Source organism: Nomascus leucogenys, chromosome 12 (genome assembly GCF_006542625.1).
Source record: "Nomascus leucogenys isolate Asia chromosome 12, Asia_NLE_v1, whole genome shotgun sequence".
NCBI classification, from domain to species: Eukaryota; Metazoa; Chordata; class Mammalia; order Primates; family Hylobatidae; genus Nomascus; species Nomascus leucogenys.
This window is the reverse complement of record NC_044392.1, coordinates 90916213-90938031: the sequence shown is the minus strand read 5'-3', so window position 1 is coordinate 90938031 and position 21819 is coordinate 90916213.

Here is a 21819-nt window from a genome sequence, read left to right as displayed (position 1 = left end):
TAGTGAGGAAGGCATGTCAAAAACCCAGACAGGCCAAAAGCTAGAGCTCTTGCACTAAACAATTAGTCAAGTTATAAATAAAGAGGAAAAGTTCTTGAAGGAAATTGAAAGTGTTGCCCTAGTGAACAACAGGAATGAAAAGAATGTGAAACAGCCTTACTGCTGATATGGAAAAAGTTTTAGTGATCCAGATAGAAGATCAAACCAGGCACAACATTCCCTTAAGCCAAAGCCTAATCAGAACAAAGCCCTAACTGTTCAATTCTGTGAAGTCTGAGAGAGGTGAGGAAGCTGCAGAACAAAAGTTGGAAGCTAGAGGAGGTTGGCTCATGAGGTTCAAAGAAAAAAGCCATCTTCATCACATAAGAGTACAAGGTGAAGCAGCAAGGGCTAATGTGGAAGCTGCAAGTTATTCAGAAGATCTAGCTTAGATAATTGATGAAGGTGGCCACACTAAATAACCAATTTTCAATGTATACAAAATGCCTTCTATTGAAAGAAGATGCTATCTGGGACCCTCATAGCTAGAGAGGAGAAGTCAATACCCGGCTTCAAAGCTTCAAAGGGGATGATGACTGCATTAGGGACTAACGCAGCTGGTAATAAAGTTGAAGCCAATGTTCACTTACCATTCAGAAAATCCTAGGGCCCTTAAGAATTATGCTAAACCTACTCTGCCTGTGCTCTATAAATGAAACAAGAAAGCTGAAATGACGACGTGGTTTATCAAAGATTTTAAGCCCACTGTTGAGTTCTACTGCTTAGAAAAAATATTCTTTTCAAAATATTACTACTCATTGAAAAGGCACTTAGTCACCCAAGAGCTCTGATGAAGATGTACAAGGAGATGATTGTTGTTAACATGCCTGCTAACATATTTATTCTGCAGCCCATGGATCAAGGATTAATTTTGACTTAAAAGTCACTTTTTAAGAAACACATTTTGTAAGGCTACAGTTGTTGTAGATAGTAATTCCTCTAATAGATCAGGGCAAAGCCAATTGAAAACCTCCTGGAAAGAATTCACCATTCTAGATGCCTTTAAAAACATTTGTGACTTATGGGCAGAGGTTAAAATATTAATATTAACAGCAGTTTGCAAGAAGTTAATTCCAGCCCTCTTGGATGACTTTGAGGGGTACAAGACCTCAGTGGAGAAAGTCATTGTATTTCTGGTGGAAACCTCAAGAGAACTAGAATTAGAAGTGGAGCCTAAAGATGTGACTGAATTGCTGCAATCTCATGATAAAATTTGACCAGATGAGAAGTTGCTTCTTCTGGATGAACAACGAAAGTGTTTATTGAGATGGAATCTATTCCTGGTGAAGATGCTGTGTATATTGTTTAAATGACAACCAAGAATTTAGACTATTACATAAACTTTATTTGATAAAGAAGCAGCATAGTTTGAGGGGATTGATTCCCATTTTGAAAGAAGTTCTATGGTGTTCTCACTCATAGGTGGGAATTGAACAATGAGGACACATGGACACAGGAAGGGGAACATCACACACCGGGGACTGTTGTGGGGTGGGGGGAGGGGGAAGGGACAGCATTAGGAGATATACCTAATGCTAAATGATGAGTTAATGGGTGCAGCACACCAACATGGCACGTGTATACATATGTAACAAACCTGCACGTTGTGCACATGTACCCTAAAACTTAAAGTATAATAATAAAATAAAATAAAATAAAATAAAGAAAAAAATGCAATCACAGCTTCACATGTTACAGAGACATCTTTGAGAACTTCATTGTTGCCTTATTTTCAGAAATTGCTACAGCCACTCAGCCCTGACCTACCACTACCCTGATCAGTCAGCAGCCACCAACCTCAAGGCAAGACCCTCCACCGGCAAAAAGATTACAATTTGCTGAAGGCTCAGATGTTTGTTAGCATTTTTTAGCAATAAAGTATTTTTCGTTATGATATGCACATTGTTTTGCAAACATGTGCTTGCACACTTAATAGACTGTAGGTAGTGTAAACACAACTTTTATATGCACTGAGAAACCAAAATTTCGTGTGATTTGCTTTACTGTGGTGGTCTGGAACCAAACTTAGTATCTCCAAGGTGTGCCTGTATTGTTTTTCAGCACTTTGACAATAATGTACGTAGGTGTGGTTTTCTTTGCATCTATCCTACCTGAAGAGTGTTGGATCTCTTATATCTTGAGTTTGAAATTTTTAATTAAATTTAGAAATTTTTCAGCCGTTGTTTTTCTGGATGTATTTTTCTGACCCATTACCTCACCCTTTTTCTAGGACTCTAATTGCATATATGCAGAATGGCTTGATTTGGCTTCACAGGTCATTCTGGCTCAATTTTTTTTTTAACTTCTGCTGTCTGTGCTTTAGTTGAATATCTCTTGATGTGTCTTTAAGTTCCTTAATCCTTTTCTCTTAAATATTCAATCTGCTTTTAATCCTCTTGAATGAATTGTTTGCATTTTTCAGTTCTGGAATTTCCATTTAGTTCTTCTTTTGAGTCTTTATATCTCCACAGAGTTCTTCATTTTTTCACTCATTATTTATATCTTTTCTTATAATTTATTTAATACATTTTAATATTTAAAAGTCATTGTTTGCTAATCACACCATCTATAATTGTTTCTGTAACTTTCTCTATAATGTCTTCCTATCCAAATAGACCAAAAACTTTAGAACACAGAAATTACAATTGGCTGTTTCTCTTCTTTATCCAAGAGTAAATACCTAATACGTATTTGTTGAGTGAAGGAATGAATAAAAGATCAGACCCCTAAGCACCACAAGCTTTACAAGTGCAATGCCATAAAAAATGCTCATAAAGACACTTGTAACAAATTTTTGAACCAAGCCCCAAATATAAAAATGGTCCCAATGGCATATGTATTTTTCACTATTAAAGTTATAGTAATGGAAGTCATTTTACTCAAATGCTTTTTAATTTTTCATAGTTGATATTAACCTAAGGATTTTTTTGTCTGGTAGTGCCATAGATGGAGCAGAGTGAAGCAAGATAAAGCCTGTTGATTTTTCAATTCTTGTAGTTTTCTTAAGTTTGGAGGCGAGTAGTCATCATTTTTATGATTCTCTTTTTCAAAACCATCCACAGTATTTTCTATGGTAATCCTGTGTGATTAATCTATAGTAGGTTGTTCATGTAAAGACCACGTACTTCCAATTGGCTATTCTCTCTCTCTCTCTCTCTCCCTCTCTCCCTCTCTCTCCCTCTCTCTCAAAACTTAACTGGTAAAGCAGCAAAAAGCAACACAAATCTTAGTGAGATGCCATTAAGTGTACCTGATCTTGGAAGCTACCTTCTTTAAATACATTTAGAATTTAACCTGACTGTAGGTTTCAGAGTCCAAATCAAATCCCATGTGGAAGTCACCCACTTTGAAAAATTCTTACAAGTTTACCAGTGGACTAGAATAAGGTAGTTAAAAAACAAAAGTGTGCCAAGTAGAGTCAGATGACAAATCTCCAGTGTCCAGTATATTTTTAAAAATATGTTACTGTATTTGAACCAAAGGTATAGAGCTTGGAAATTCAAACAGTAAAATGACTATGGCAGTTCCTCTGATCTGAAGGGGATAGGTTCCCAGAGCCCCAGTGGACGCCCAAAACCACAGATAACAGTGAACTCTACAGATGCTATATATTTTTTCCTATATATACATACCTATGATAAAATTTAGTTTATAAATTAGGCACAGTAAATATTAGAAACGGTAACTAATAGTTAAATGGAACAATTTTAACAATATATTATAATGAAAGTTATATGAATGTGGTCTGTCTCTCTCAGAAGATACCTTATTGTGCTGAACCACAGGTAACTGAAGGCACAGAAAGTAAAATAGTGGGTGGGGGTAACTATCCCATGTATATCCTGGCACACATAGCCCTGGCTACACATAGCAATGACTCAAGGATCAAGTCCCTAACTCCTTTTATTTTATACTCCAGACTTTCTGCCTTTCTAAGAATCTTGAAAAATAAGAGACTGCATTTTGTTTTTGCTTCATTAAAGGCGGGTGTAGTTAATGTTTATAGAATATCAATAATGTAGTTTGTAGCTTTGCATAATTAAAGGCATCCCTTATGTTAATAAAATTACATGAAAAGAGGTGGTACAAAACAAAGCATAAATATGTTGACACATTTGGTCTTATTTCAGGCAAGCTTAATTACAAAGACATGGGTGTCTGCTATACCTATAAAAATATTTTTTGTCACTTAGAGCTATCAAGCCTTATACCTATTTATGATATTAGTGAAAAAGAGCAAACATCATCATAATGGCCCACCAGTGAATACTTGCAGCCATGGATGTGTAGACTATGAATCTGCAAATAGAAGCATATGTAAATGAACAAAGACTTCCCACACACATGCAAAAGAAGATAATATGTTATTCTCTGTGTCTATGTTAAAGTGCCAACCAACAGAAAAAGCTGAGGAGATTCATTTCTCACGTGCATCATTAGTGTCAGATGCAGCAATTGTGATAATGCAAAATCCGCAGTTGTTTTAAGTCAGAAAACCCAGATTGAGTTCTAGCTTCTCCTGTTCCTCACTTCATGCCATTGGGCAAGACACTTAACTTCTCTGAGCCCCAAATTTTTAATTTTTGAAGGTTAAATCAATAATTTATAAGTCACACACTTGGTATGAGGACTATACAAAAGTTACATAGTGATTTATATTTATATTAATAATTTTTAATATCTAGTGTCTGGCACATATTATGCAGGTAACAAATATTTATTCCACTTCCTCCTCTTGTCTGACAGAATTGTGAAGATCAAGTGAGATAATATATATGAATGAACTTTATATAAAACAGATCAAATATATCTATTTTCCTTGTTGTTGTAGCAAAGAATATGAGCACACTAAGTTTCTACTTAAGAACAAACAATTGAACTGTGATTCATTTTAAGTTTACAAGATAGTTCAGGGCTGGATTTTAGATAGAGAGCAGTAAAGCTCACAATGTTTTGGGATAAAATTTACCCTGAGCATCCATTCAGAGAGTGAACTAACTCTGAGACAATCACAGGCAATTGGGACAGCTTTTGGGACTATAATATGCATATGAGTCCCAAGCATGCTGTTCCTTACATACGCAGAATAAGCAATTGCCTACATAAGATTTGAACCAGGTACTATGCAATCCCTATATTTCCATAAATAGCCAGGTTCCAAAGTGCCTTATATTCCATCAAGGGAGATTCATTTTACCATCATTGGTATAGGGGTTACGGAAGATTACAGAAATTAAAAGCACTTTGTAAGCCATTATTCACTCAACAAACTAGACTGATTATCACCTTCATCACTGTCACCATTGCCATCAATTGGTTCCATTCCTAACAAATTACTTCTGGTTGAGAAAATAGGTAAAATTCATTTACACAACACAAAAATGTTAGGTAAAGGACAGGAGAGATCAAGATCACTACTTGCCTTGCTTTGGTAAAATACTGGGTAAAAAGGGTGACCTGAAATATGGAAGGAGTCAGAAGAAAAAAAAATATTGGTACCAATTGTAACATTTGTTAATAATCTGCCAAATAATGGGCAAAGCTCATTACATGAATTGTCTTATTTAAGGAATTAGTTAAGGGATAATTTAGCACATTTACAAATACTTTATAAGAGAATTTGGAGATACTAATGCTCCCAGGATATAAAGCTTGGAATTTCATTAGCCATCATAAGCTTATAAAGTAAGCTACCCTGAGAACAATGCTGGCACCCCAAGCAGGGCAGAGTCAAGAGAATCACAGAGATACAGTGCCACTGCCCTGATTAAGGGACATATGAAGCTCACCATATTCTCTTATTCGCCTTTAATGTGCACCTTCGTGAAAAGTAAACTATAAAATGTAAATAAATAGCACAGGGCCTGTCTGGACGCTATATTTGGCTTGTTCGACCCCTTCAAATGTCATATTGAAATTTTATCCCCAGTATTGGAGGTGGGCCTAACTAGAATTGTTTGAGTTATGGAGGCAAATCCCTCACGAACGTCTTCGTCTTGCTTTATTAGTTACCAAGAAAGCTGGTTATTAAAAAGAGCCTAGCACCTCCCCCACCCTTTTCCCCTCTCTCTTTCGTCCTCTCTCCCTTGCCATGTGATCTCAGTACACACCATCCTCTTAGCCTTTTGCTGTGAGTATAAGCAGTCCGAAGCCCTCACCCAAAGCAGATGCTGGCATCATGCTTCTTGTACAGTCTACAGAACTGTGAGCTAAATAAACCTTTCTACTTTATAAATTACCCAGCTTCAGGTAGTCCTTTACAGCAACACTAAATGGACGAGACACTGGCCTAATGCCTGTGAGGTTTTGCCTACATATAACCTTATTATGAGAATATCACCTATTGCTTGTGTATACCCACATTGTTGAAACCTACCCATTCCAAAGTATGTCCTTCAAAGAGTGGCACAATTTATATCTAGAGAAAAATTAACATAAGAAATAAGTACTTAAGAAAATTGTCTTCCTTAAATTCTAATCTATTTAAAGAATGTGGGATGTGTGTCAACTTGACTGGGCTACAGGTGCACATTTAGTCAAACATTACTCTGATCGTGTCTGTATGGATGTTTTCGATTAGATTACATTTAAATCAATAGATGAGTAAAGAAGATTTCCCTCCCCAGTGTGGGTGAACCTCATCCAATCAACTGAAGACCATAATCAAACAATAAGGCTGAGTAAGAGGGAACTTTTCTTGCCTGAGTGGTTTAAGCTGGGACATTGGTCTTTTCCTGCCTTCACACTCAAAATGAAACATCTGCTCTTTATGGCTTAAGCCTGTTGGCTTTTTGACTAGAACTTACACCATCAGGTCTCCTGTTTCTTAGGCCTTCAGATTTAGACTGGAACTATACCATCATCTCTCCTGTGTCTCCAGCTTTCCATGTGATCATAGAACCTCTTAGACTCCATAATAATGTGAGCCAATTCTCTATAATAAATTTTATATATATATAAAAATTATATGTATATTATAATATATATCTATTACTATGTATAATTTTATATGTAATTATATATTAGATATATATTTTAAATTATGCATATAATGATTTATTTATTTATACATACATATCCTGTTAGTTCTGTTTCTCTGGAGAACGCTAACAGAGGAGAGAATCTTGGTTTTTAGTTATGGTGAAGCAGCTTGATTAGACTAACTCCCCTACTGATAACAACTATAAACTAAGGAAATAATACAGAAAACAATCATGGAAGTCATCGGAGAATGACCAAAAGCAGAACCTAGAGAGGGTATCACCCTTATCAAGAAGGAAACACACTAGGAGGAGATCCACAAGCAATACTTATATTCTCCCTCAGGTTGCTACTAGTCTTGTGGCACATGAAGGGATAGAACTCAAACAAAAAGAAGAAATTCTATTGATCTGGGAAGTATTTTTCTTTTTTCTTTTCCTTTTTCTTTCTTTCTTTTCTTTTTTTTTTTTTTGTTGGTTCAGCGCCACTAGAACAGTGGGAAACTAATAAGGGAACGCCTCAGAAAGATGCAGCTACAGAAGCAGCAACTGCAAATATGCACACAAATTCCCCTCAAATCCTGAATTGACCCTAAATTGCACATAGATAAGGCAAGGTTTCAGGGACACTAGCAGAAGGATACAGGTGGAAGGTTTAAAGAACTTCCTGAGATTTCAGTAGCTGCCCATTACTGGACAGACAGAGATTGGAGTTGGAGTCTTGTCAAGTTAGCAAGGCTTAGTAAATACCTTGCATTTTCACCTGACACCAAACTCTATATCCAGTGGAAAAAGCAAAACAGAAGTAGACTTATCCCAACAAAGGCCCAAACCAAGTTTCCACCCATAATTAAACTGCTCACTAGAAAAAAACAAATTAACCTTCATAAAAGACTTTTTAAAATGAAAAGGTAAAAAATGGGCAAAGAGATGGTACATTTTTGGAAAAGGTACAAACTATAAATGAACTACATGGAAATTCTAGACTTGAAAAAAGAAGCATGTGAAATAAGAAATTTATTGGATAAGTTTACCAACATATTTAGCACAACAAAAGAAAAGATATATGAGGTTGAATCACAGGAAGATAAAAAGAATTAAGACAAATGAGCAAACCCTCAATGACTTGTGGTATAAAATCTAAAATACATGTAATCAGAGTCCCAGAAATAGAAGATAAAGAAAAAGGGTAAAAAGTCACTTTTTCAATACATAGATACAGGAAGATCAGAGCACCCCAAGCAAGAAAAATATTTAAAAATACAAAAGAAAACAAACAAATAAAAATAGGCAATTTGGAATCAATCTTACGTAAACCAAAGAAAAGAAAAGAATATCTTAAAATTGGTTGAGGGAGGGGGAACTATTGCTTACTGGGGAACAACAGTAAGAATGACAGCATTAGGAGATAGAAGATAAGAAAACAATTTTTAAAGTGTTATAAGAAAAAAAAATTTAGCCTAAGATGATATAAACTGGGAAATTGTCCTTAAGAGATGAAAGCCAAATAAATACATTTGCAGAAAAATCAAAATCTTGAGAATGTGTTGCATATAGATTTGCACTCCAAGAAATGCTACAGGTTCCTCAAGTTAAATGGAAATGATAGCAGATAAAACTACAGTTGTCCCTCAGTATCCATGGGAAATTGTCTCCAGGACCCCCCAGGGTACCACAATTCACAGATGCTGAAGTCCTTTATATAACAAGTCTATTATTGCATATAACCTACACATTTTCTCTTGTATACCTCAAATCATCTCTAAATTACTAATAATATCTAATACAATGTAAATGCTGTCTAAATAGTTGTTATACTGTATTGATTAAGGGATAATGACAAGAAAAAAAGTCTATACAGTTCAGTACAGACCCAACAAATTTTTTCAAATATTTTCCATCTGCATGTATATGAATCCACAGATGCAGAATTCACAGATGAGAAGGGCCAACTGTACAGATCTCTGAGAAGAAATTTAATAATGAATATGTGGGTAGTAATAAATATTTTTTTATTAAATTCTTTGGAAGTTAACTCATAGTTTAAATAAAAACTGTAATTTTTTTTTTGGTGAGGCTTATAATAGATCGAAAGTAAAATTCATTATAACTATAGCATAATAGACAGGAGGTGTGTAAATACAATAAATTACAATGTTGCAAGGTTCTTACTTTTTCCACATATTGCAAGGTTCTTACTTTTTCCACAAGGTAGTAAAATATTAATCCATAGAAGTCTGTTGTGTGTGTGCATTGTAATATCTAGAGTAATCTATCGACAAAATAATGTAATGAAGGGACTCTAAAAATCAAATAGGACAATAAAATGAATCCTAAACAATACTCTGCTTAAAATAAGTCAGTAAAAGGAAGAACAAAGATCAGAAGGTGCACATACATAAAACTTAGCAAGATAGTGAGTGATAAGCTCAATCACATCAATAAGTGTATTAAATGTAATGAATAAAACACTAATTAAATTTGTCAATAAATCAATGTAAAAATAATTTAGTTTGCCCAGATCAAGATAATAGATTAAATACAGACATTTAATTTCTGCTTATTTCCTGCCTTATATAAGCCTACTAAAATTAGAGTAAAAGTGTTTTATTTTTCTTTTTGCCCCAAATGGTTTTTTGGGTGTTAATCCCTAAATCAAAAAGAATATGAAAGGAAACAACAGCATTAAAGATATATGTATATTTCAGAAAGTGAGAAAAAAGAAAGAAGAAGAAATCATCAACGGCGTAAGTCAAGAAGATGTCACAGAACTGAAGGACATAGACATGAGTTCCCAGATGTAAACAGCTCACCAAGCAGCTAGTACAATGGTTGTGAATTAACCCACATCATTGTGAAATTTCAGAGTGCTGAAGGCAAATAGAAGGTGCTACTGGCTTGCAGAGAGGCAAAACAAAAACAAAAAACGTTTTTTATACAAAGGTATGGAGGATAGTTGATGGAATTTTTTTTTAAGCTAGAAGACAGCAGAGCCAAGTCTTCAAAATTCTGAGCAAAAATGATTTCTAATCTAGAGTTCCATGCTATGCCTAATAATTTTACTTCTAATGTACCATTTTTAATAAGCTACTGAAAACAGAATCCAATAATTTAAACAACAACAAAAAGTAACCAAAAAGGAGAAAGACAAGAAATCTAAGAAACAGGGAATCCATTACAGGATGGAAGTTAAAGGAATCCACAGGATGACGGTAGAGGAAAAGCCAACTCATATTCATTTGCTACATAGCAGGTCAGAAATCTCCCAAAGAGATTTTTTTTTTCAAGAAAATAATGGGTAGAATATTTAATAGGATTTAATCTAGTAAGAATAAAATTGTGTACACCAGTTAAGGAAGGTTTGGGTTTGAAATACCAAGAGAACATAAAATACTAAGACAAAAAAAGTAATCCATCAACAAGGGCGAATGACCAGACCAAACATATGCCATGTCTGCTAAAATGGCAACAAGCCACTCTTAACAATGAAGCTAGTTCATGAGGGAAAATCATGAAAATTATGGAGACAGGAGTGGTAGTCGGGTTTAGTTTACTTACTGTTCATCACATTCTTGGAGAACACACAGAAATCTAATGGAGCTGGAAGTCATATTCTGTGTGAGAGACTTTAAAATTACATGATTAGGGAAAAATCATGCAATTTAAAGGATACTGACTCTTACTGGTATAAGAGGCTAGCGTCCAACAGCAATACAATATGGAAACCAACCCTATTTTATAAGCACCCTATTTATGTATGGAAATCACCTACCTTTCTAAAATGTTATAGGCGCCCTCTGAGGTGGCCCACTAATGATTGGCACTTCCTGGTGTTCATATTTTTTGTTTAATCCCCCATTCTTTGAGTATAGGCTGGACTTATTGACTCACTTCTAAGGAATGGAATGCTGTAGAATATCACTTTCTAAATTAGGTTATAAAAAGACTGTGGCTTCCATCTCTGGTTCTCCCTCTCCCTCTCCCTCTGTCTTAACTTGTTCACTCCAGGGGAAACCAGTTTCCATGTCATGGGGCAGCCCTATAGATCAGCCCACATAGTTGAACTTGGAAGCAGATCTTCTAAATCTTACCAAGGGTCACATGTGTGAACTTGTAAGTGACTCTCCCCCAAGTCAAGTTTTGAAATTACTGGACTCCTTGATTACATCCTCATAAGGGAGCGAATCATAACCCTCCAGCTCAACTACTCCTCCTTATGACTCACTGTAACTGTGAAGTAATAAATCTTTTTGCTTTCAGTTGCTATGTCCTGGGGAAATTTGTTATGCAGCAATAGACAGCTAATACACCTAGTGTGATCACAAAGCTGGGCTTCGGGCCTTGTAGTTACAGCCTATATGGTAAGGTGAATGGCTGTCCTAGGGTCCAGTCACTGGCTGCTCTCATAGATGTTATATTTTAGTGGGTAAGACAGACAATAAAGCAAAGAACCATTTCAAAGAGCTGTGAGTGCTGTGAAGAAAAAAATGGGTTATGGGTAGAAAGCAACTGAAGAGGGTGTGTGGGTGATATTTAATAGGGTTGCCAAGACAGGTCCCTCTAAAGGAATGATATTTGAGCTCAGAGCTAGTCATACAAAATCTTGGAGAAAATATTCCAGATGGTAAGCAAGCAAGTTCGCAGTCAGGAAGAAGTTTGGTATGTCCCTGAAACGGGAAGATACTATGACTTGAAAGTAAGTGGGAGAGTGTGTGAAAGAGTTCCAAGGGCAAAGCACCATGTAGAGCCTTGAATGTTTGGGTAAAAATTTTCATTTTAATTTTGCGTATGAGCTGAAACCACTGGGAAATTTTTAGCAGAAAAGCAATAGGATCTGATTCAAGTTTATAAAAAGATGTCTTTCTGTCTTGGTTAATAATTGATTCCAGGGTATGAAGCAAAAAAGTCCAGGCCGAGGTGGGTGGATCACAAGGTCAGGAGATATAGGCCATCCTGGCTAACACAGTGAAAACCCGTCTGTACTGAAAATACAAAAAAAATTAGCTGGGCGTGGCAGTGGGCACCTGTAATCCCAGCTACTGGGGAGGCTGAGGCAGGAGAATGGCGTGAACCCGGGAGGCGGAGCTTGCAGTCAGACGAGATTGCACCACTGCACTCCAGCCTGGGCGACAGAGCAAGACTCCATCTCAAAAAAAAAAAAGTCCAATGAGCAGACCATTGTGGTAGTTCAAACCAGAGATGATGATGGCTTGGAATAAATGAGAACAGTGACATGACAATCTGTAGCCTGGGTTCTCAAATATTTTAGGGGCAAAACTTTAATAACTTGCTGATAGACTGGAAATGAGGAGAGAGAGAAAGCGAAAAATCAAAAAATGATTCTTAAAGATTTACTTTGAGAAGGAGGGAGCTGGTAGTACAGAAAGTGAAATAAAGCTTACTGTTTTTCATCTATGTAATATTGAGATGCTATTAGTCATCTAAATGAAGATGTCAAGATGAGGGGTCAGTTGAGGTGAGTAACTGACTAAAAATTCAGGACTTGTGATAAAAATTAGAGACTTACCAGTGTATCAATGGTGTGTAAAATTGTAGAACTAGATGAGATTAACAAAGAAAAAAATTTGTTACAAGAATCACTGGATAGATTTAGGGATCATGGCAGATGGGAGGCAGGACTAGATTGCTCCAGACACAGCAGTATGCGGATGCTCACATTGTGAATTTTAGCTCCAGATCGACTATAAGAACAAACCAGAAATCCCGAGAGGACCCACAGACCCTCCGAAGGAAGCGGACTACTCCTGCAGGACCCAGGAGACACCCTAAATACTGTGAGTGCCCCAACTGCAGAAGTGGGAAAGGGAGAGCCTCCTCTCCCAAACACACACCCCCACTGGAAAAGCTGAAGGTCTGTTTGCAGGAGAAGGTTCCGACTTTACTTGGAGCTGAGTCAGGTTAGACAGCCAAGCTGAACAAAATACAGGGGTAGAGGAAGGAGCAGAAAAGCCCTGGGAACTTGCTGGGTCCCCACGCAGCCTATTGCTGCCTGGCACCATAGGGATACATCAGGAGGGTGGCCAGAGAAGCTGAGGGTAAAACTCCACAGGCAGAAGGAATTCTCTAGCTGAACTTTGTAACACTTTGAAAAGAGTGAGAAGCCTCCTGGCCAGAACTTGGGAGAGGGTGTGAATCCAGCTTACAGACTTCACAGGTGGAGGAAGAACTAAAGCCCTTTTCTTTCACAACTGGGAGGTGGAAAGCCTCAGGCAAGTTTTCAGCCTGTCTCACCCTCCACCTGGAAACAGACTTGGGGCTGTTGCAGGGGGCATGGTGGGAGTGAGACAAGCCCCTCGGTTTGCATGGGAGCTGGGTGAGGCCTGTGACTGCCAGCTTTCCCCCACTTCCTGGACAACCTGCATGACTCAGCAGAGGCATTCATAATACTACTAGGTACACAAGTCCAGTGACCTGGGAATCTCATTCCCATCCCCTACAGCAGCCATGGCAAGACCCGCCCAAGGAGAGTCTGAGCTCAGAAACACCTAGCCCCATCCCCACCTGATGGTCCTTCCCTCCCCACCCTGGTAGCAGAAGACAAAGGGCATACAATCTTGGGAGTTCTAGGGCCCTGCCCACCACTGGTCCTTCCCCACACTACTACAGCTGATGCTTTCTGGAAAGCACCACCTCCTGGCAGGAGGCCAAGCAGCACAAAAATAGAGCATTAAACCACCAAAGCTAAGGACCCTCATGAAGTCCATTGCACCCTACACCACCTCCACTGGAATAGGTGCTTTTATTCACGGCTGAGAGACTCATAGACAGTTAACATCACAGGACTCTGCCTGGAGCCAGGTAGACTTGCTGGGTGGCTAGACCCAAAAGAGAGACAACAATCACTGCAGTTCGGCTCACAGGAAGCCACATCCATAGGAAAAGGGGGAGAGTACTACATCAAGGGAACACTTCGTGAGACAAAAAAAAATCTTAACAACAGCCTTGAGCCTTAGACTTTCCCTCTGACTGAGCCTACCCAAATGAGAAGGAACTGGAAAACCAACCCTGGTAATATGATAAAACAAGGCTGGTCAACACTCCCCTCCAAAATCACACTAATTCACCAGCAATGGATCCAAATCAAGAATAAATCCCTGATTTACCTGAAAAAGAATTCAAGAGGTTAGTTATTAAGCAATCAGGAAGGGACCAGAGAAAGGCAAAGCCTGAAGCAAGGAAACCCAAAAAATGATAAAAGAAGTGAAGAGAGAAATATTCAAGGAAACAGATAGCTTAAAGAAAAAACAATAAAAAATTCGGGAAATTTTGGACACACTTTTAGAAATGTGAAATGCTCTGGAAAGTCTCAGCAATAGAATTGAACAAGTAGAAGAAAGAAATTCAGAGCTCAAAGACAAGGTCTTTGAATTAACCCAACCCAACAAAGACAAGGAGAAAAGAATAAGAAAATATGAACAAAGCTTCCAAGAAGTCTGTGATTATGTTAAATGACTAAACCTGAAAATAATAGTTGTCCCTGAGAAAGAAGACAATTCTAAAACCTTGGAAAACATATTTGGGGGAATAATCAAGGAAAACTTCCCCAGCCTTGCTAGAGAACCGGACATGCAAATATGAGAAGCACAAAGAACACCTGGGAAATTAATCACAAAAAGATCTTCACCTAGGTACATTGTCATCAGGTTATCTAAAGTTAAGACAGAGGAAAGAATCTTAAGAGCTGTGAGACAGAAGCACCAGGTAACCTATAAAGGAAAACCTATCAGATTAATGCAGATTTCTCAGCAGAAACTCTACAAGCTAGAAAGGATTGGGGCCTCATCTTCAACCTCCTCAGACAAAACAATTTACAGCCAAGAATTTTTGTATCCAGTGAAACTAAGCATCATATATGAAGGAAAGATAGTCATTTTATAAGACAAACAAATGCTGAGAGAATTTGCCACTGCCAAGCCACCACTACAAGAAACTTTAAAAAGAGCTCTAAATCTTGAAACAAATCCTGGAAACACATCAAATCAAAACCTCTTCAAAGTATAAATCACACAGGACCTATAAAGCCAAAATACAAGTTAAAAAGCAAAAGCAAAAAAAAAAAAAAATTAAAAAAAAGTACACAGGCAACAAAGAGCATGATGAATGCAATGGTACCTCACATTTCAATACTATCATTGAATGTAAATGGCCTAAATGATCCACTTGAAAGATCCAGAACCGCATAATGGATAAGAACTCACCAACCAACTATCTGCTACCTTCAGGAGACTCACCTATCACCTAAGGACTCACATAAACTTAAAGCAAAGGGGTGAAAAAAAAGATTTTATGCAAATGGACACCAAAAGCGACCAGGGGTGGCTATTCTTGTATCAGACAAAACAAACTTTAAAGCAACAAATCCCATCACTTTGGGAGGCCGAGGTGGGCGGATCACGAGGTCAGGAGATTGAGGCCATCCTGGCTAATACGGTGAAACCCTGTCTCTACTAAAAATACAAAAATAAATCAGCCGAGCATGGTGACAGGTGCCTGTATTCCCAGCTACTCGGGAGGCTGAGGCAGGAGAATGGCGTTAACCCAGGAGGTGGAGCTTGCAGTGAGCCGAGATCATGCCACTGCACTCCAGCCTGGGCAACAGAGCGAGACTCGGTCAACAACAACAAAAAAATCACAGCAGTTAAAAGAGACAAAGGAGGACATTATATAATGCTATAAGTCCTTATCCAACAGGAAAATGTCACAATCCTAAACATATATGGACCTAACACTGGAGCTCCCAAATTTGTAAAATAGTTACTAATAGACCTAAAAAATGAGATAGACAGCAACACAATAATTGTGGGGGACTTCAGTATTCCACTGAGAGCACTAGACAGGTCATCAAGACAGAAAGTCAACAAAGAAACAATGGATTTAAACTCTACCTTGGAACAAATGGACTTAACAGATATATACAGAACATTCCATCCAACAACTGCAGAATACACATTCTGTTCAACAGCACATGGAACTTTCCCCAAGATAGACCATATGATAGGCAATAAAACGAGCCTCAATAAGTTTAAGAAAATTGAAATTATATGAAGCACTCTCTCAGACCACAGTTGAACAAAACTGGAAATCAACTTCAAAAGGAACCTTCAAAACCATGTAAATACATGGAAATTAAATAACATGCTCTTGAATGAGTATTGGGCCAAAACCAAAATCAAGATGGAAATTAAAAATTATTTGAACTGAATGACAATAATGACACAACCTATGAAAACCTCTGGGATACAGCTAAGGTGGTGCTAAGAGGAAAGTTCATAGCCCTAAACGCCTATATCCAGAAGTCTGAAAGAACACAAACAGTCAATCTAAGGCCACACCTCAAATAATTCGAGAAACAAGAACAAAACAAACTCAAACCCAGCAGAAAAAAGGAAATAACCAAGATCAGAGCAGAGCTAAATGAAATTAAAATAAAAAAATACAAAAGATAAATGAAAAAAAAGTTGGTTATTTGAAAAGATAAATAAAATTGATAGACCATTAGCAAGATTAACCAAGAAAAGAAGAGAGAAAATTCAAGTAAGAATTCTCACTAAGAAACGAAACAGGAGACATTACATCTGACACCACTGAAATACAGAAGATCATTCAAGGCTACTATGAACACCTTTATGCCCATAAACTAGAAAATCTAAAAGAGATGGATAAATTCCTGGAAAAATACAACCCTCCTTGCTTAAATCAGGAAAGATTAGATACCCTGAACAGACCAATAAAAAGCAGTGAGATTGAAATTGTAATTTAAAAATTACCAACAAAAAAAAGTCCAGGACCAGATGGATTCACAGCAGAATTCTACGAGACATTCAAAGAAGAATTGGTACCAATCGTTTTGACACTACTCCACAAGAGAGAGAAAGAAGGAACCCTCCCTAATTCATTCTATAAAGCCAGCATCACCCTAATACTAAAACCAGGAAAGGACACAATCAAAAAAGAAAACTACAGACAGATATCCTTGATGAACATAGATGCTAAAATCCTTAACAAAATACTAGCCAACCAAATCCAACAACATATCAAGAAGATAATCCACCATGATCAAGTGGGTTTCATACCAGGGATGCAGAGATGGTTTAACATACACAAGTCAATACACATGATATACCACATAAACATAATTTTTTTAAAAACTCACATGATCATCTCAATAGATGCGGAAAAATCATTCAACAAAATCCAGCACTCTTTATGATTAAAACCCTCAGCAAAATCAACATACAAGGGACATACCTTAATGTAATAAAAGCCATCTATTACAAACCCACAGCCAACATAATACTGAATGGGGGAAACCTGAAAGCATTCCCTCTAAGAATGAGAACAAGACAAGGATGCTCACTCTCACCACTCCTCTTCAACATAGTACTGGAAGTCCTAGCCAGAGCAATTACACAAGAGAAAGAAATAAAGGACATCCAAATCGGTTAAAGAGGAAGTCAAACTGTCACTATTGGTGACGATACGATTGTTTACCTTGAAAACCCTAAGAACTCCTCCAGAAAGCTCCTAGAACTGATAAAAGAATTCAGCAATGTTTCTGGATACAAGATTAATGTACACAAATCAGTAGCTCTTCTATACCCCAACAGCGACCAAGCATAGAATAAAATCAATAACTCAACTCCTTTTACAATAGCTACAAAAAAAAAAACAAAAAAAAAACACAAAAACTTAGGAATATATCAAACAAAGGAGTTGAAAGACTGCTGCAAGGGAAACTACAAAACACTGCTGAAAGAAATCATAGATGACACAAACAAATGGAAACACATGCCATGCCCATGAATGGGTAGAATCAATATTGTGAAAATGACCATATTGCCAAAAGCAATCTACAAATTCAATGCAATCCCCATCAAAACACCACCACCATTCTTCACAGAGTTAGAAAAATCAATTCTAAACTTCATATGGAACCAAAAAAAAAAAAAAGAGCCTGCATAGCCAAAGCAAAACTAAGCAAAAAGAACAAATCTAGAGGCATCACACTGCCTGATTTCAAACTATACTATAAAGCCATAGTCACCAAAACAAGTGTGGTACTGGTATAAAAATAGGCACATAGACCAATGTAACAGAATACAGAACCCAGAAATAAACCCAAATACTTACAGCCAACTGATTTTTGACAAAGCAAACAAAAAATAAAGTGGGAAAAGGGCACCCTTTTCAATAAATGGTGCTGGGATAATTGGCTAGCCACGTGTGGGAGAATGAAACTGGATCCTCATCTCTCACTTTATACAAATATCAACTCAAGATGGATTGAAGACTTAAACCTAAGACCTGAAACTATAAAAATTCTAGAAGATAACATTGGAAAAACCCTTCTAGACATTGTTTTAGGCAAGGATTTCATGACCAACAACCCAAAAGCAAATGCAATAAAAACAAAGATAAATAGCTGGGACTAAACTAAAAGAGCTTCTGCATGGCAAAAAGGAACAGTCAGCAGAGTAAACAGACAACCCACAAAGTGGGAGAAAATCTTCACAATCTATACATCTGACAAAGGACTAATATCCAGAATCTACAACAAACTCAAAAAACAAACAATCCCATCAAAAAGTGGGCTAAGAACATGAATAGGCAATTCTCAAAAGAAGACATACAAATGGCCAACAAACATGAAAAAATGCTCAAGATCACTAATGATCAGGGAAATGCAAATCAAAACCACAATGTGATACCACCTTACTCCTGCAAGAATGGCCATAATAAAAAAAATCAAAAAACAGTATATGTTGGTGTGGATGAGGTGATCAGGGAACACTTCTACACTGCTGGTGGGAATGCAAACTAGAACAGCCACTGTGGAAAACAGTGTGGAGATTCCTTAAAGAACTAAAAGTGGAACTACCATTTGATCCAGCAATCCCACTACTGCATATCTACCCAGAGGAAAAGAAGTCGTTATTTGAAAAAGATACTTGCACACGCATGTTTATAGCAGCACAATTTATAACTGCAAAATTGTGGAACCAACCCAAATGCCCATCAATCAATGAATGGATGATGAAACTGTGGTATATATGTACGTGATGGAATACTACTCAGCTATAAAAAGGAATGAATTAACAGCATTTACAGTGACCTGGATGAGAAAGGAGGCTATCATTCTAAGTGAAGTAACTCAGGAATGGAAAACCAAACATTGTATGTTCTCACTGATATGTGGAAGCTAAGCTATGAGGACGCGAAGGCATAAAAATGATATAATGGACTTTGGGGACTTGGGAGGAAGAGCGGGAGGTGGGAAAGCGATAAAAGACAATATGGTGCAATGTATACAGCTCAGGTGATGGGTGCACCAAAATCTCACAAATCACCACTAAAGAATTTACTCATGTAACCAAATACCACCTGTACCCCAATAAATTATGGAAAAATAAAACAATAAAAATTTCTAAAAAATTAAAAATAAAAAATGAGATTTTTTTTTTTTAAAAGAATCCTTGGACATTTCAGTTAAGGTAAAACAATTCCTGGGGTTTTCATGTCTGAATCATTGAGCTATAAAAGCAAAAAGAGTCCTCCTCAGTAAACAATGTATTAATATTTAGGTAGCTGTGTCTTTGAGAACCTAAAGTTTCCAAACTCTTCATGTATGTAAACTTACTGAGTGACACCAAGTCAGTGTAGTTTCCTTTATGTAGGTGACTAGTATTTTCTTTAATATTGTAATTATCAGAAGAGAGAAAAGGAATTGCTGTGTTAAATCTGTATCTAAAGATGGTGGTATGGGGGCATGGCTTTTTAACATAATGGCTTAGTCTTGTTGATTCATTTTAGAAAAGAGATTGCCATAAAATATGTGGTAAATTGGAGATTCTCAATAACGACTACTTTAAATATTTTCTAAATAAATATTCATACAACTCTTTTCCATTGAAGCTGTTAGTACCTGTTCATTAGTACCTGTATAAATGTTCTAACACAAGCAGCTGTACAACCAATGTTAATGAAATAAAAATTGACACATTTCGTTTCAGAGAAGTCTTGTGTTCTTCTCACCTATTTTTGAAGATTGAAGATTATTCTGTTTTCTTCTTATTATATCAAAAGAGGTATATTTCCTTTTTTTTCTTTCTTTCTTTTTCTTTTTTGTAGAGAAAACTCCAAGTATTTTTTGCAAGGAAAAGATGATGATACTGATGATGATGGTGATGGTGATGGTGGTACTGATTAGAGTGCTGATGGTAGTCCTGGCGAGTGCTGGTGATCATAGCTAATCATCACTGAGATACTACTGTATTTCAAGTGCTGAGATGGGAGCTTAAACTATGTTCTCACAACACAACAAAATGCAAATTATTTACTTTTTTTGCAGATTAACAAAATGAAGATGAAACACAGTAAATTACTTTTTCAAATTACTTGACTGGTAAGGCTAGGATCCACATCTTGGTCTACCTAACGCCAAAGCATTTATTCTTTACACTTTTTCATCCTGTGCATCGATCTATTAGAGTTCTTGTCTTTGTTAGTCATACTCCTATGTTTAAAAGCAAATGAAGATAATTTCTAAGTCAAATGTGTGTGTATGTGTGTTTACATTTCTAAGGATACTGAGACAAGTGCTATATAAAATCCAAAGGAAATACAGCTTCACAAATTGTAGCAGATGTCCCAACTGTATTCCTTGAGATATCACCCTTGTAAGGAACTACTGGGCTTCCAACTGCCTGAAGGTACCACGACATCAGATCAGAAAGTGTTAAAATATATTCTTCCCCCCACCCCATGCCCAGTATCTCTCAACCAATGATAGATTTAGTATACAAATCCTTAGCTCCTTTGCCCCTGATCTGAGCTAACTCCGAGGCACTTATCATATATGACCCCAGAGTTCCCACTTGAAATTGCCATTTACCTTGCCCTACTGGTAACTGGCTTGAAAATATACTCTTTGTTTAGTGCCTTTTCTTTTCTGCCTCAGTTCTCCACTCTCCTAACAATGCTTCCTGGGATCTCCTGCCAAGTAAACCAGTACTTTTCAAACCCTAGCCTCAGGGTCTACTTCTAAAGGAACTCAAATTAATCTTTCTCATGTATGTCCATGTTTTTATTCTGGCTTGAAAATTTTGGGTTACCTATTGAGATTGTATAGCAAAGAAAATATTTGAGCAGATTGCAGGCAGTATTATATCCACCATGGTACTCTCCCTTCATTTTTAATGAAATAGAGTTTCAACTATGTTCACTGCACTCTCAATCCCTAGCTATTAGATCTGAGACAGCTTTGCCTTTAAACTAAAGGTTATTTGGATTTTTGGGCCACTAACAGTGCAATGCTTGGAACTTCCTATATTTATCTGGTGCAAAGTCCTTTATGTGTGGTAAACAAGAGTCTAGGGCTCTATGGACTCTCACATTTCATCACAGTTGCTATAACACTCCTGACCTCAGCCTAGAATTGTGAGAGTTCAGGGCTGCTCCCAAACAAGTGAGGTTGAGTTATTTTGTCTACTTGACACTTTTGACAGAAGAGAGAGGTTTCATTCTAAAGGACTCATTCCTGTAGAAATTTGATTTACAGACATACCCCAGAAATAGTGTAAGTTCAGGTCCAGACCACCACAATAAAGTGAATATCACAATAAAGTGACTGACACAAAAGTTTTGGTTTCCCAATGCATATAAAAGTTATTTTTACACCACACTGCAGTCTGTTAGGTATACAATGACATTACATATAAAAATACACATATCTTAATTTAAAAATCCTTTATTACTAAGAAATGCTAACAATCATCTTAGC